At 33.5% G+C, this 15,469-nt stretch overlaps 1 protein-coding gene and 1 long non-coding RNA gene across 4 annotated transcripts in view; one reads left to right on the forward strand and one right to left on the reverse strand.

Annotated features, from left to right (window-relative positions):
- Window positions 1–15,469, reverse strand: part of LOC106059000 (cholecystokinin receptor type A-like) — a 209,728-nt gene that overhangs the window by 127,852 nt on the left and 66,407 nt on the right. The window lies entirely within an intron of this gene.
- Window positions 8,748–12,292, forward strand: LOC129927660 (uncharacterized). Its single transcript, XR_008779300.1, has 4 exons — window positions 8,748–9,181; window positions 10,377–10,554; window positions 10,907–10,975; window positions 11,340–12,292. It is a non-coding gene; the product is annotated as an uncharacterized LOC129927660 (long non-coding RNA).

Raw genomic sequence — 15,469 nt, forward strand, 5'->3', positions numbered from 1 at the left:
AGCTACAAGAAGAAACAACCCTTACACTATCTCTGGACAAGTCTACATGGGTCTGGCGTATAACATCCAAAACTATAGATAGCTTTCAAAATTTGAAAAAAGCTAATTCAATTAGAAATATACTTTAACTGATGTCATAATAAGCACACTTTTTAAAGTATTTATTTTAAGACTTGCGTTTAATGAAGCTGAAGAAAGGTCATCTGTTGTTTTAAGGTCAACGGGGTCAAGTGGCACGGCCGAGCGTCTTTACTTGACCAACCAATCACTAATGTCAGGTAGGTATTAGAATTGAGTGAACATCCTACGAATTCAGAATTTTAAATTCCTGTCTTCGTTGAGATTCGAACTCCCTACTCCTCAGCCAGAAAACAAAGCGCTTTAACACTCAGATGCTACACCCCTCTGTTCAACTCAGATACTACACCCCGCTGTTCAACTCAGATGCTACACCCCGCTGTTCAATTCAGATGCTACACCCCGCTGTTCAACTCAGATGCTACACCCCGCTGTTCAACTCAGATGCTACACCCTGCTGTTCAACTCAGATGTTACACCCTGCTGTTCAACTCAAATACTACACCCTGCTGTTCAACAGGATACAGATTAAGGAAGAAGAAATGCTAAGTAAAATGACATTATACTTTCTTATGTTACAGAAGTTGTTGAGCGTCAATGAAACATGTTTAACACCTTTTGCCCTAACTCAGAACAAAAAGACGCTAACTCATTGCTCAGAACAGAGAAACGCTAACACACGCTAAGTTATCTTTTTAGAAACCCCATATTTCTATATCGATCGTCATAATCACACCATAAAGCTCATTCAGATCGTTTTTATGCTTATCAAAATGTAGATTCTGGTCTTTTGGTACACGTCACTCTGGTCACTGGCTAGTTCACTCGGACACAAATACACACTGGTCAGTCTGATCCACTTAACAAGATTACATTTTAGTTCTGTAAGAACTCCCTCGCCAAGGCTTTTCAACTCAACAGTTTTTACTACAAAGCTTATATCAACTCAAACTTGCTCTGTCTGTCTATCTCTGTCTGCCTAGTAAAAAGTTTGTACACGTTATTTCTCCAAACCCTTTCTCGGATCAAGTTGAAACTTGGCACAATTATACATTGGCATAGAGAATATATGAATCAATAAAAAAAAAACAGTTAATCAATTGATTACTGGTAATTTGTTTGACATACCAACAATGGAAATCAATCCTTCAGTATTCACACATATGGCTAAATATGTAGGGTCTCGTCCTTAGATGATTGAACACGTTATTTCTCCCATAGCCATTCTCGGATCAAGTTAAAACAATTATTTATTGTTCCTAACAAAACCTTCATCAATTACAACATTTACTAATTAGTAATTTCATTAATGGCAACTAATTATTTTGTTTAATATCGAATCAGGTAAAGAAATTATATATTACTGAGAAATATAGTTGTAAGTGCGGAGTTTTTTCCCCTTAGATAAGCTTTGTTGTTGTTTTTTTTTTTTAAAGATTTTTATATTTTGCTAGTTTTTTTAGCGTCCTCCGAAAGGGGAAAAGACGCGGTTAGTTCACATCTAACTTCACCTTCTCTTTCACCTATCCCTTGGCTGCTAGACCGTTGGGGCACCACACAATATCTGTTAACCTTCTTTCTACATTTTTCTCTGTCATTTGCCTTAGAAAGAATTTGATTCTGATATTTTTACTGAACATATTGAAACCTGCCTTTTTACCTGCCTGGGTGGACCACTTGGGGCCGATTTTGAGTTTGTGTTTCCACACAAACTGTCTTTATAACCTTTTTTTTGTGTCATTTTAAGATCTAGGCCTAAGAAGTTAAACCCTAACACTTTTTATAATTAATATTCTCTTGATACTTCTTTTCTTGCATGGCTCATTATATAATGGCATTATAACTTCTGTGACATGAATATACATAGTACCATTCTTGAGGTTACATTATTGCAAACTTTACTGGCTCCTAAGGCTCATTTGATAACATGTCAATTTCGTACTGTATCTGGCCACTGTACAGTTGTCTTCCAAGATAGAAGGAGCCATATAACAGTACACGTGTCCTTGAGCGGTAAGGAAAGCCTTTGGACAGCATTTGAGCATCAGAAAGATCCTTTTCAAAAAGTCAATTATCCGTTGACCTTACAGTCAGAACTTCTACTAATTAAATCACAACAGTTAATAAGGCTTGACCTCGATAGAGTAAGGATAATCCCGAATATCCCACCGGCCGCTATTCATGTTCCTACTATGTGCCACTACAACTTAAAAGAACGACCCGGAAAGTGAATTGGATATGAACTGAGGCGAGCTGTTCATTCATAAATCCCCCGATGGTTTGCAAGTACTCAGTTCACAGAGGTTAAGTTTTACTAAGCATTTCTTTTTAATAGAAATAGAATCTAACACAATAACATGTCAACATTTCCTAGTCTAGCGAGAGTCTAACTAGTAAAAGTACTACAGAAATACGATTTTCACTGTTTTGATGGAATGTCAAATGGTGGGAAGAGTTGTGCCCATGTATAAGGGACATTACTCGAAATTGTGTTTTTGGGGCACATTATTTCCCAGTCAGGAATAAAACCAGACCTAAACAAGATGAGATCCACAACAAATCTAAAAACTCCTGAAGACATTACATCGGTTCGGAAATTTTGTGGAATTATACAATATCTGTCAAGATTCATCCCAGGTCTTTCAGCTGACCTACAGCTAATAACAATCAAACGCTATATTAGAAAAACAAATATTTTATATTCATAAGCACCAGATTTAATTATTTGATAATGAATTAAATACATAAATTAAATAATTTTTCATATTTATTTTCAATCTATGAAAACTGTACACAATAGTGTAAGGTACTCTTCTGGCTTTGCGACTTTTACGTGTCTGCTACTATGCTATTGTAAATGTTAAAAATAGTGCCATTGGGGCTTTGGGGGGAGGAGAGCACCGTTCAATCGCTGTCCTGTCTCTCATTATTACAAGGTTATATCACTCATTAGCTTTGTACTTTTCTCATGTGAAACAAAAGTAACGAATTACGACTAATTGATCAACTAATAGGTTGATTTTTTTATCGATTGATGTAATGTGGTCGACATTGAATGATTGTGGTCGACAATGAATGATTGTGCAATATTTGAACTTGATCCAAAATAAGGGAAGTTGAAAAAATCGAGTAAAAGGTTTGGACCAAACTGAACGAGTGAGTCGAGTGAGTTGATATAAATGAGTCTAAAATGGCATCCATATAAATCTGTATCAAAACTAAAACTATTTCAAGTGAAATATACATGAGATATGTTTAGTTTATCTGAAGAGTGTTCAACCAAGAAAAGACGTCCTCGGAATATTAGGGTCAGCTGATGGCATGCCAGCAAGAAAAGACGTCCTCGGAATATTAGGGTCAGCTGATGGCATGCCAGCAAGAAAAGACGTCCTCGGAATATTAGGGTCAGCTGATGGCATGCCAGCAAGAAAAGACGTCCTCGGAATATTAGGGTCAGCTGATGGCATGCCAGCAAGAAAAGATAAGTTTTCTTGCACACAATTAAGCTGAAAAAGCACCACAATAACTAGCGGTCCAAGGGTCAGGCGTTTTGTATTTCACCATTTTGCGAATATGTACATTTTATTCCTTGCAACAGTTTCAATCTCAACTCGCTTTCCAAAAATGGCCTTTATTCGGCCATTATGGCCGTTTACGATGGCCGCCATGCAATCAACAAGTCGGCAACAGGAATATCTTCGACCAGGCTATCAACACAAAAGGCGCCAGGAATAACTCAGAGCGGAAATTGATTTGGAGTCATGTTGCTCACGAGTGGGTGCACTTGACTGGATACCACACGAGGTGGCCGTTGTAAAGTAGAAGATGCTGTGAACTATGTTACATTGTAGGTATCCTTTGGAGCAAACAGTGTGGCATGGTTATACAAACAAGTTAAATTGTAAATAAAATGTTTACCTTTTACAGGAGAAAGAATACATTTAGTGTGTATAGGTAAGTGAAGTTCCCGTTGGTCTATATGGCAGGTGATGTAAAGGTCATCTCTTTCTGTGGTTAACAAGGGTGTCATGTGGCCAGCACAACGACCAACCGCCTTTACGTTTCCTCAACTAATGCCAGGTACCCATTAGAGCTGGCTGGACGCAGATGCGACTAAAGATGCCGAAATAAAAAATCCCAGTCTTCACCAAAATTCAAACCCAGCCCCCCGGTTCGGAAGCCAAGCGCTTTACGTCTCAGCCACCGCGCCTCCATTTAGTGTGTCTATAAGTTAAATATGTGGCTGATTTTACATTCGTTTTTACAACATTGTTTTTTATTGTATTATTGATTATTGTATTTTTAATTATGAAAATACTATTCCAGGTGAGAACAAATCAACACTCAAGTGTTCACAACTTTAAGTTTTCCAAGAACGAGATTAAACTCAAATAGAAGTAAGAAGCAATAAATTTGACTGCAATATATATAAGTGTGTGTGTATGTTTGTGATAAGTGTGTGTGTGTGTTCTTCTTTCGCGACATATAAAGTCTCAGTATGTCAAATTCAAAGTATTATTTCAAAATAAATAAACATATTGAATAGCAGTAAAGAGATACACAGCGTAATCATTTTAACTAAATTTTAACTGAGTTCTGTAACTCAAGGACTTATGATTGATTTCTTCCATGTCTTTAATGTGCTTTGTAACAGGAGCAATAACTACAATCCTCAAGACATATACATTCACATTTATAAGAAATATATAAGTTAAATATATATAAATAAGATATTTAAAAATAGCTATTGATTTTAAGTTATTAGATTTCTTGTGCTTCAGATACAAGTTTATAGAAAATTTAGTTCTAACCTTTTACAGGTGGACGATTTCTGACGACCTGCAGGAATCAAACTCGGGATCATTGTGTTGACTGACATTTCGTAGCGCATTCCAAGTAGGAAAAAAAAAAGCTTGGTCTAGCCCAAACCGTAAGATCCAGCGGCGCCTGACTACAGAGTTTCTAATAGATGTCAGTATTGATTCCATGTAGAGTGAGAAAGCTTAAAAAGGACACTTGTCTTTAAAGTTTAATTCCATGCCACATTGAGTAACAGCTTAAAACTGCCAGGTTCTACGGTTTGCGCTTCGGACTGTTGGCACAAGGTCGCAAGATCGAACCATAGCCACCGCCATCCATTGCAGTTCTCATTTTTGAACAAGTGAAACAAATAAAGCTCCTTTAAGACACCAGTCAGATGATCTCAACAGTTCTCAGTTATAATGTTATTTCGATTCCTGCATACATTCTTACCCGTCCTGTATTCTTTGTGAAGCAACCTTTCATCTGCTGCTAGACCTATAAATGCACTCTTGCAGTCGACATGACCTTGATTGGTCGGCTGGTCGTTAGTAAACACGCGCTCCCCGTTCTCCCACAGTCACCTTGATCGTTCTGACCTAAATTGTGAATACTTCAAATGTCAAAGGTCAGAGTATTTCTGTACCATTCAATAAGCCCCCCCTCCACCCCAACCCAAAAGAATACTTTTTTTTTTACTAGATGTAGATCTCTATATGACTCTCATAACTATCTTCCTGATTGGCTTCAGCTACATGATGAACATAAGATGACTTTGTAATCTAAACAAGAATAAATGTAGCTTTGCAATGTTCCTTTCTACACACATGGACAGAATTATGTGTTTTTTTTTTAATAATCAATGAATGAAATAAAGTTTTTCTGAAAAAGCATTTTTCATGAAAAAAAAAACGAAAATTTTTTATTAATTTGTCTTTTGTTTTTATTTATAGTTACATCATAGGATGTTCCTCATTGGACACTCGTAAAGGGACTACAATGAATTTTGTTTCTCTTTAACGAAACTCGACCCTGGGCAGTGCCAGAAAATGAATACTCGTTCGTTTCTAACGCCATAACTATAATTGATATTAAGAAATAAGATAAGATTTTTGTATTAGTTCAAACAAAGAGAAATTAAGTTTGACTGCAATTGTTCACCTTAGCATGCTATAACACTACTATAACACTACTATAACACTACTATAACACTACTATAACACTACTATGACACTACTATAACACTACTATAACACTACTATAACACTACTATGACACTACTATAACACTACTATAACACTACTATAACACTACTATAACACTACTATGACACTACTATAACACTACTATGACACTACTATAACACTACTATAACACTGCTATGACACTACTATAACACTGCTATAACACTACTATAACACTGCTATGACACTACTATAACACTACTATGACACTACTATAACACTACTATAACACTGCTATGACACTACTATAACACTGCTATAACACTACTATAACACTACTATAACACTACTATAACACTACTATGACATTACTATAACACTACTATAACACTGCTATGACACTACTATAACACTGCTATAACACTACTATAACACTGCTATGACACTACTATAACACTACTATGACACTACTATAACACTACTATAACACTGCTATGACACTACTATAACACTGCTATAACACTACTATAACACTACTATAACACTACTATGACACTACTATGCCACTACTATGACACTACTATAACACTACTTAAACACTACTATAACACTACTATAACACTACTATGCCACTACTATGCCACTACTATGACACTACTATAACACTACTATAACACTACTATAACACTACTATGACAATGCCAATTTGGAGACACACAATCAACGTACGAAATATAATGAAACATACATAAATAGCTGCGAATATAGTTTTTATTCACTAGAATTGAAATAAAAGTTGCTCATTACTCTCAAGAGATGAAGTAACACATAAACATGTAAAACATAAACTCTGAAGGAAACGAAAAAACCTTGGATATTGTGGATCCTATGGGTAACAAAAGTATTACAAGCTGATAATCGTATTCTCGCCTGGTATCGTAAGTGACTACTGACCATTGGCTCGCTTCAATTGGACACCCTTTTAGGTCGGAATCAGTTAAATGGGTTGTAAGTACCCGTTTCAGAGCTTGCAGTCTCTAGGGCAGATGATGTAAAGGTCACCTGTTTCTGTGGTCTACGGTTAAAGAGCGTGTCATGTGACCAGCACAGGACTAACTAATGTCAGGTATCCATTAAAGTTGTGTGGACTCAGAGGCGCTGAAATATCAGGAAATTAAAAGTCCCAGTCTTCACCAGGATTCGAACCCGAGACCACCGGTTCGGAAGCCAAGTGCTTTACCACTCAGCCACCTTGTTTCTATGGTCGACGGTTAACTAGTGCTCATTTGGCCAGCATAACGAACTACCGCCATTACTTCTCCTATGTATGTCACGTACACTCATGAGAGTCCTAAAATTTCTGAAGATAAAAAACCCCAACCTTTTCCGGGATTCCTTCTTGAGATTCCTCAGCCGCCGAGCAGAATTAAGGAGTAATTATGTAGATATTTAATGAGTCATTTGGTCTTTCGACGGCTGTTGGAGTTTGTGGTGAACACGTGAGGAGAAGAAAGAAAAATAGGTTAAGTTCTCATGGAGTAAAATAGTAATATTTAGGGAAAAAAAATCAATGAGTTGAAACATGGTGGCGACTGTCTATGACATATCCCGTTGTTATAGACAAAGTAATAAAAAAGCGTCTATATTTAACTACGAACTTAAAACACTGTACCATGGAACTATACTAATGGAACACCAGCTTCGAGATTTTATGATCAGAGTGCCGTCGCGCATCTTTTTTCGCGCACCATACCAATTTGAAAAATCGATGAGGATGCCAAAGAAGAAATTTACTCCGAGAGCCACTTGGATTGACCTTCATTGAGAGTAAAACTTCCCCACACTATATTTTATTAGATTTGTACAAACTTTATCCATTTTCTGACTATCTGATAAAATAGATACAATTTCCCTGAATAATGGATCGTCACAAAAGATTATTTTTTAAGGCCACTTCGTTAAAATAGGTGTTTCCAGTACTTCCTCATTTGGGTATTTTACACAAAATCTGGAATTATTTTTTATGTACATGTCATTATTATCATCTGTCCCGCGCAACCAAACCATCCACTTTTCCCGGTCACCAATGTTCTTAACAAGATATCAAGAGAGAGACGCTGGTCCATTATTTGCGTAGTCCAGCCAGCTTTTTTTTTTTGACAACCTTTTTTCGTTCTCTCTCATGAAGGATATGTTTTGAAAATTAGTCTTACAAAATACAATTCCAAACCAACTCATGCAGTTATCGTCTTTTCACAGTATTGAGGAGTCATCATTTTTGCTAGCCAGAGTGTTAATTGGCAAAAGTGAAAAAATCATTTGTTTAATTTTTTAAAGTAAATATTCATAACTATATCTTTTATATAATAATATATTTTTAAAATAATAATCTTTTATATAGACATGTTTTAATAGATCTAATAAATGATTAACTCGGACCTACCAATATGGGTATATAAATACTTAAATCTGGGTATTTAAAATTTCGAATGCGAATTTTTTTAAAACCGAACTTATATATAGATCTAGATCTCTTGTATAATAGATCTAACGTTTAACGTTTTAACGTTTTAAAAAAAATCAATAGATCTAATATAGACAGTCATGAGATCCACTCTATTTTATCTACAATCAGTAACAATCTAGATCTAGACCATACATGAGATCAATATGAATATTTATAGATCTAGTCTAGACACCTAGATCTAGATCTATCGATCATCTAGTCTGTCTATAGTCTATAGCTTTAGACTTAGTATACACTTTTACAGTATATGAGTATACTCATACGAGTCATACTGGCTATACTATAGTATAGACACTATAGTTAGTATAGTTAATACTTTTTAATAGTAGATCTATAATCTATCAATTCTATCTAAATCTAGACTTCACTTTCACATCACATTCACACGATTATTGATACAGACAATGAATGAAAAGAATGCAGTGGTTATACTTATTATACTTATAGTGACGATACTACTTATAGATCTACCAGTTGATAAACATCATCATCATAGATAATAATCTGCATCTATAATCATAGTGCCCTTTATTTAGTCAATATAGTCAAGTCAAGATAGTGGAACGTAAACTCGAAGGTTTAATACAATACGGTATGAGTCTATGAGTTAGTATTAGATTAATTATTTTGTTACTTTGTATGTGACAGTATGTCAATGTCTCAATTAAAATAATTAATATCATCAGCCATATCATTTTAAATATTTAAAAAGTAGACATAGATTTTTATTATATTATAAATAGATAGATAAGATCTACATATAATTTTACAAACTTTAGAAATGATTGATTTTATTTTTTATTGATAAGCCTTCTAGACTAGATCTAGCATCTCTAGCTAGACTCTAACATGTAGATCGTAGATCTTTGAATTGGATCGATATTCACCTTCCTAAATTGTCTCTAAAGTCTGTAGCTGATTTGAGAGGCCCAACGAGGCAAGACAAGTCTATTAGTACTCTGTCTCTTGATCTATCTAGTAGGCCTACTAAGCTAGTGCATTAGCCATAGTGTAGTCAATCTTGACAACTAGTCTTCTAGAATAATTAGATCTAGATCCAGTTTAGATTTAGAATATAAAAGTTTTTACTACCTAAAATACTAAATCTACTGATCTAAATTCTAGATATATATATCCAGTTCAGATTAGGAATATAAAAATATTCACTAGCTAAAATTCTAAATCTACTGATCTATACTTAATATGTTAGATATTATATGACATCTACAAAAATTATTATTAAGATATAATTATAGATTCTAGACTAGTTATATATGTACATAAAATATATAAATAAAAGATAAAATTTATGCAGGCCTAGGTCCCATAAATTTATAATTGATCCAGATCTATCAGTAAAAGTTACCTTCGATTGGCAGTTTTACCCAATCTAATCTATACAAGACAATTTATAATCCATGCCTTGCCTACACCCCATGTATATTAAATAATAGTTTCCATTCCATGCCATGCCCAGACCCATGAGTTCATGAAATAATAAATGATGTGGTGTCAAGTTGGATCTATCCCCTGAAATTCAGTACTTTCATATAAAACTCACATATCTAGTTAATTATTTGCTATGACACTCTGATAAACTTGGAATTGTGTGATACATATATGTTTCTTATCAGATTTAATTAATGAAGTTTTGGTGCATTTTAACCAGTAATAAGGCTACAAAAGTAGCATCAGGTGTATTCTAACCATTGGTATTTTTCCTGGCAACATTTCTATTCTAGTCTGTGATAAATTATAAATTTAAAAAAATGTTTGTAATGTTTCAGTTATTAACAAGTAGGACGTAATCATCTTCTTTTTTGAAGTAACGTCTGTATTATATAAGATAAGATAACCATGGCAACCAGTTCTGATGATGTACCAGAATGGCTCAAGGATCATACTTATACTATTTCTACTCTCTGGGCAGACATTAATAATATTGGGATCCATTCAATATTTAATGTAAGTACTACTATACAATTTTTATTTTAGTTATCTAATAGATGTTTTATGTATTGTGTGATTTTCATGGTCAAGCAACATCCAAATATCTGGGATGGAATTTAACATTTTTCTCTAGTTTTTTTTTTTTTTATTTATAACAGTCTTAAGCACATTCATCTTTCATGAATGCCTAATATACCTTGGCTGTTGTGCAGGCCATTCCTTTACAATAAACTGTTAGATGAAATTAGGCAAAATTGTCTGATAATTTGTATGTTTGATACAACAACGTTTTCAATTTAATAATATTTTTTTTTATTTTAATGTTTTCAAAAGAAATTAACCAATATGCCTAATTGTATAATTACAGTTATGTTTGGAAATGCAAGAAAAAGGCATGCATTCCTGAAAAGTCACTGATTGGTTGCACCTCTTAAAGGTAAGGTACTGCAATTTTTCCCTATGTACTTTTCTCATAAGCTGAAGTACTTGTATTTTTGAAAAACTAGTTTTCCATGAAAATGTAAATCATAATATATGTTATAGTTGCTTTTAGATTAGTTCAATGTGCATCACATTAACTGAACATCTGCCTTCACCTATACTAATAATTCCTAACTATTAAGGTCAGGGCCATGTCTACACATTAACGCAGTAGCTCCTTTTAGGTACAGACTATTTTTAGAATGGCTAAATTATATAACTATACTTAATAACATATATACGTTTAGCATGGTCAACACATATGTCACACATATTTTTTTTATTTTTTTTAAAATCCTTTTATTTATTTTTATAACTAGATAACTTTCTGTTATGAGAAAAGATGAGATTCTTGGACTCCTGCATAGCACCACCAGAAAGGAAAATCCCATCATGTTGCAAAATAAAAGTCTTGGACCAATTTTAATTTAAGATATATATATATTATACTGTAAGCTGTATACATATTTATGTATATCCTGTCATTCAGCCAACAGGTTTGGATTTAGTATTTCTTTAAATCTGTTTGATATTGTACTTGAAAACTATTAATCTGAGCCCCATTAAAACAAGAGGGAGTGCAGTGGATGAGTGGTAAGGGAAATTTTACTTTTTTAAAATTAAAAATAAGAATCTAACAAAAGTAAACATATAAAATATGGTGCATTCTCCTTAAAACTAAAACCTGGTGCAAAGGTTTAAAATGTTGGCAAAAAAAAAGCAACATCAATTAAATATTCTTAATTCCCTTACTGAGAAGAACATGCATGTTGTTCCCTCATAAGTTTCTTGACAGAGGAAATCTTGTTTATATTAGATTTGAATTAAGCAAATTAAGAAAAAAATTATAATCATTATTTCAAATGGTTGTATCTAAACCTTATGAATTATTTTTCAGTTATAAGTATATTGAAATGAATGGATAATCATGAAATTGTTAAATAATTGCCATTGACTAAAGAACCATAATTTTTTTTTTTAATTAATTTCAAAATGATTTTTTTCAAGCAGAGTTCACATAGATCTTGAGTGAAATTTTTCTTTTTTTGACTAATGCTTCAATTTTATTGTATCATTAGTTTTTTATTTTTATTACCCAGAATATTTAAAAAATTAGTACACTATTTTCATGTAATAATGTAACTTGGTATTCACACATCAAAATACACTATAATCTTTAGGCCATATAGATTTGTATAAATATAAATTAACATTCTCAGATACATTGTAAATGTATATTGTTTGGATAAGAATAAAGTTTTTCTGTAGACAATTATTGTTCAAGATTTGTTGATGCTCCTGCTTAATAAATTATATATACAGGTCATTAGTTTTAACACACTACTGACACAAGAAAAACTGGTCGCCCTCACTTCCATTACATAGATGTAATAAAACGTGACCTCAAATCAGTGAACATCAATACTGACAATTGGGAAGACATAGCTTTAGACCGCAACAGATGGAGAGAGACAGTGACCAAGAAAGCTATGGACAGTGAAAGTACATGGGTCTCAGCTCAGGAAGAAAAACGGCCAGCTCCTCTACCACTGAAGCAAAAGCCACCTTAACCTGTGCTGTGGACGGGAGTGTCTCTCCAAAATAGGGCTCCACAGCCACATGAGGAAGTGTGCTCTGAGATGAAACCTTAGTCTTTCTACAACTGAAGGAGGCCAATGATGATGATGATGATACAGGTCATTAGTTTTAATACGTCTGATAATAAATGACAGTACAAGTTATTGAATGAAAATTTGTAATTATTTCAGCTGCTTTAGGCCTACATCAATGTGAGGTACCAGTACTTTGATTGTGTCATATAACAATTTAAAGCAACATTTTGAAATGAATAGTGTGTAGAATTGACAGTAAATACATTTAAGTGATGGGCTGTGATCTGCATGAATTGAGAGCTGATCATGTATTGAATTTGTGTTTTTGATCTTTACTTCAAGTAAATGTTAATGAACAATTAATTTTTAATGAATAAATAACTAAAAAATAAATACAAAGAAACCATAAACATCTACTTTATTTTAATTTTTTTTTTTCATCAGAACAGAATTTCCAACTTTGCATTCTTAAAATAAAATATAAATATATATATATATATATAAAATATAATTTAAGTAGAGTTAGAACACAAAATCATAGTTTTGAAATTAAGTAAATTAAGCTAATGTGTGATCTCTTATAAACATTTGTATATAGACTACACACAATTTAATTATTATTTTTCATCAAATTGCAGGAACTAGTACATGTACTTATGCATATTTGACAATAAAAAACCTTAGTCAATGAATAGTAATACTAGTAAATGAGATAAAAGTAAACTAAATATCATCAATGCTATTGAAGCCACACTTGTTTCTTTTTATCTTGATTGGTGGACTGCAATTAAAGTTGCTATTAATTTTACTTAGTTGAAATGCCAGTGTCGTCTCTTTGAATCCTAAGCTTATTTTCTTGGTTACTGGAAGTCCAGATGTTTGGAGTTTCATTTTAAACACCTATACTTTCCGAAATGGCCTTCCGATAGGCAAAACCTATTTGCCTAACATGTCATATGCACATAAAGAGGTACCACAGAAATGCTTTAAAGACAAGCTTAGGTGCCAACTTGCTTTAACTGACATAGAATAAGAGAGCACCTGGTTGAATACAGCTTCAGAACGAGACAGCTGGAGGTCACTTACAAAGGTGTGGTATACACCAATGAAAATTAATTGCCGAGGGTAGACGGCAAAAAGAAAAAAACAACTGATTCTACCACAGGTGGACAATGGTTACGCCTGTGCTCAGTGTGGCATAATATGTAGGTCACAGCTGGGGCTGAGTAGCCACTGGAAACATAGCATTCCTCATAAGTCTTCGGAATCAAAGACAACCCTATCATTTTTGTAGAATAGTTTGTAGCTTCTGTAAATGCATGAAATGCCGTCACAAATGACACTAGTCCTCTGTGAGTTTGATGGATTATAAACATCTTACTTCTTTGCCTTATATTAAATGGTCCTTCTATCTGTTCCACTAGGTACTTGCGTTTATCTAAATATCATTGATATATTGTAACATGTCATCAAAATAAAAACTAGAATCTCTGCAACTGGTTTACAAGTCAGAAGTCATCAATAACACTTGCCATTTAAAAAAAACTACAATTTAGATTACTGATTAGTCAAATTAGTGACTGATTATTCGATTCATTTAGGCCTATAATTTTTTTAATGTGAATATATAATGATCCTTTACACTTTGTGACTTTACTAGTAGATCTATACTTTGGAGTAGACTTGTTTGTTGAGCTAAAGTCGGAAGTACACATTGAATTTTACTAGTAATCATCTAGTCAAATGTAGTGATCTATTAATAACTAACTTGATCTAGAATCTACTAGTTGTAGAGTCTAGTAGTAGAGAGAGTAGGCCTATCTGTCATATCGTGATCAGTAGGTGGCTGAAGTTTTATAAATCTATTCCATGACAAAAACCCTTACTAGATTTAGATCTACTGGTCTAGACATCTAGATCTAACTAGAAAACTGAATTAGAGAAGTAGCTTTCTGGATCTAGAACTAGAATCAATATATTACTACTATTAGATCTAGTTGCGTCAAACGCTTAATTTTTGGTTGTTGTTTTTAATAAATGCACATAAAATACATTGTATTTTGGCAATAAAAATACCCAGTTGGTAGTCAAGTAATTCTAATAATTAATTAATGAATGACTCTATCAGTATTTGTTTTAGATCTATCAGATTTAGGCCTATATGACTTATTATTTATACTTATTTTATATCATTCGTCCAAGAAAATCTAGCTCTAGATCTATTTCATTTTAGATTAGGCTATAGTTTTTTTTTTTGTCATTTTATTTAGGCTACAATATTATATATATCAAGATTAACTTTTTCTTTGTTTCCCACGAGACATGTATGCCTATAGCCTAGTCCTTTCGATAATATAAAAAACGATTAGAAATGCGTAGCTTGGAGTGTCAAAACTGTATTAGGCCTCCTATTTTTATTTCGTGCAATTTAGTATATCGTAACAAATACGCATTTAGCGGAACGGTAGACATGTCTATATCCAGATTTAGTGTAAATAAACCAAACACAGAAACACTGAAAGATTGTATTTTCGGAATTTAGATTCTATTTTTTGGAAAATAAGTGGCATTTTATAGGGTGATCGAAAAAAATAACTTTTGTGACGATCTCTTATTCAGGGAAATTGTATCTATTTTATCAGATAGTCAGAAAATGGATAAAGTTTGTACAGATCTAATAAAATATAGTGTGGGGAAGTTTTACTCTCAATGAAGGTCAATCCAAGTGGCTCTCGGAGTAAATTTCTTCTTTGGCATCCTCATCGATTTTTCAAAATGGTATGGTGCGCGAAAAAAGATGCGCGACGGCACTTCGACTCTCTTTGTCTTTGTAAAAA

This window comes from Biomphalaria glabrata, chromosome 8 (assembly GCF_947242115.1).
Source record: "Biomphalaria glabrata chromosome 8, xgBioGlab47.1, whole genome shotgun sequence".
NCBI lineage: Eukaryota > Metazoa > Mollusca > Gastropoda > Planorbidae > Biomphalaria > Biomphalaria glabrata.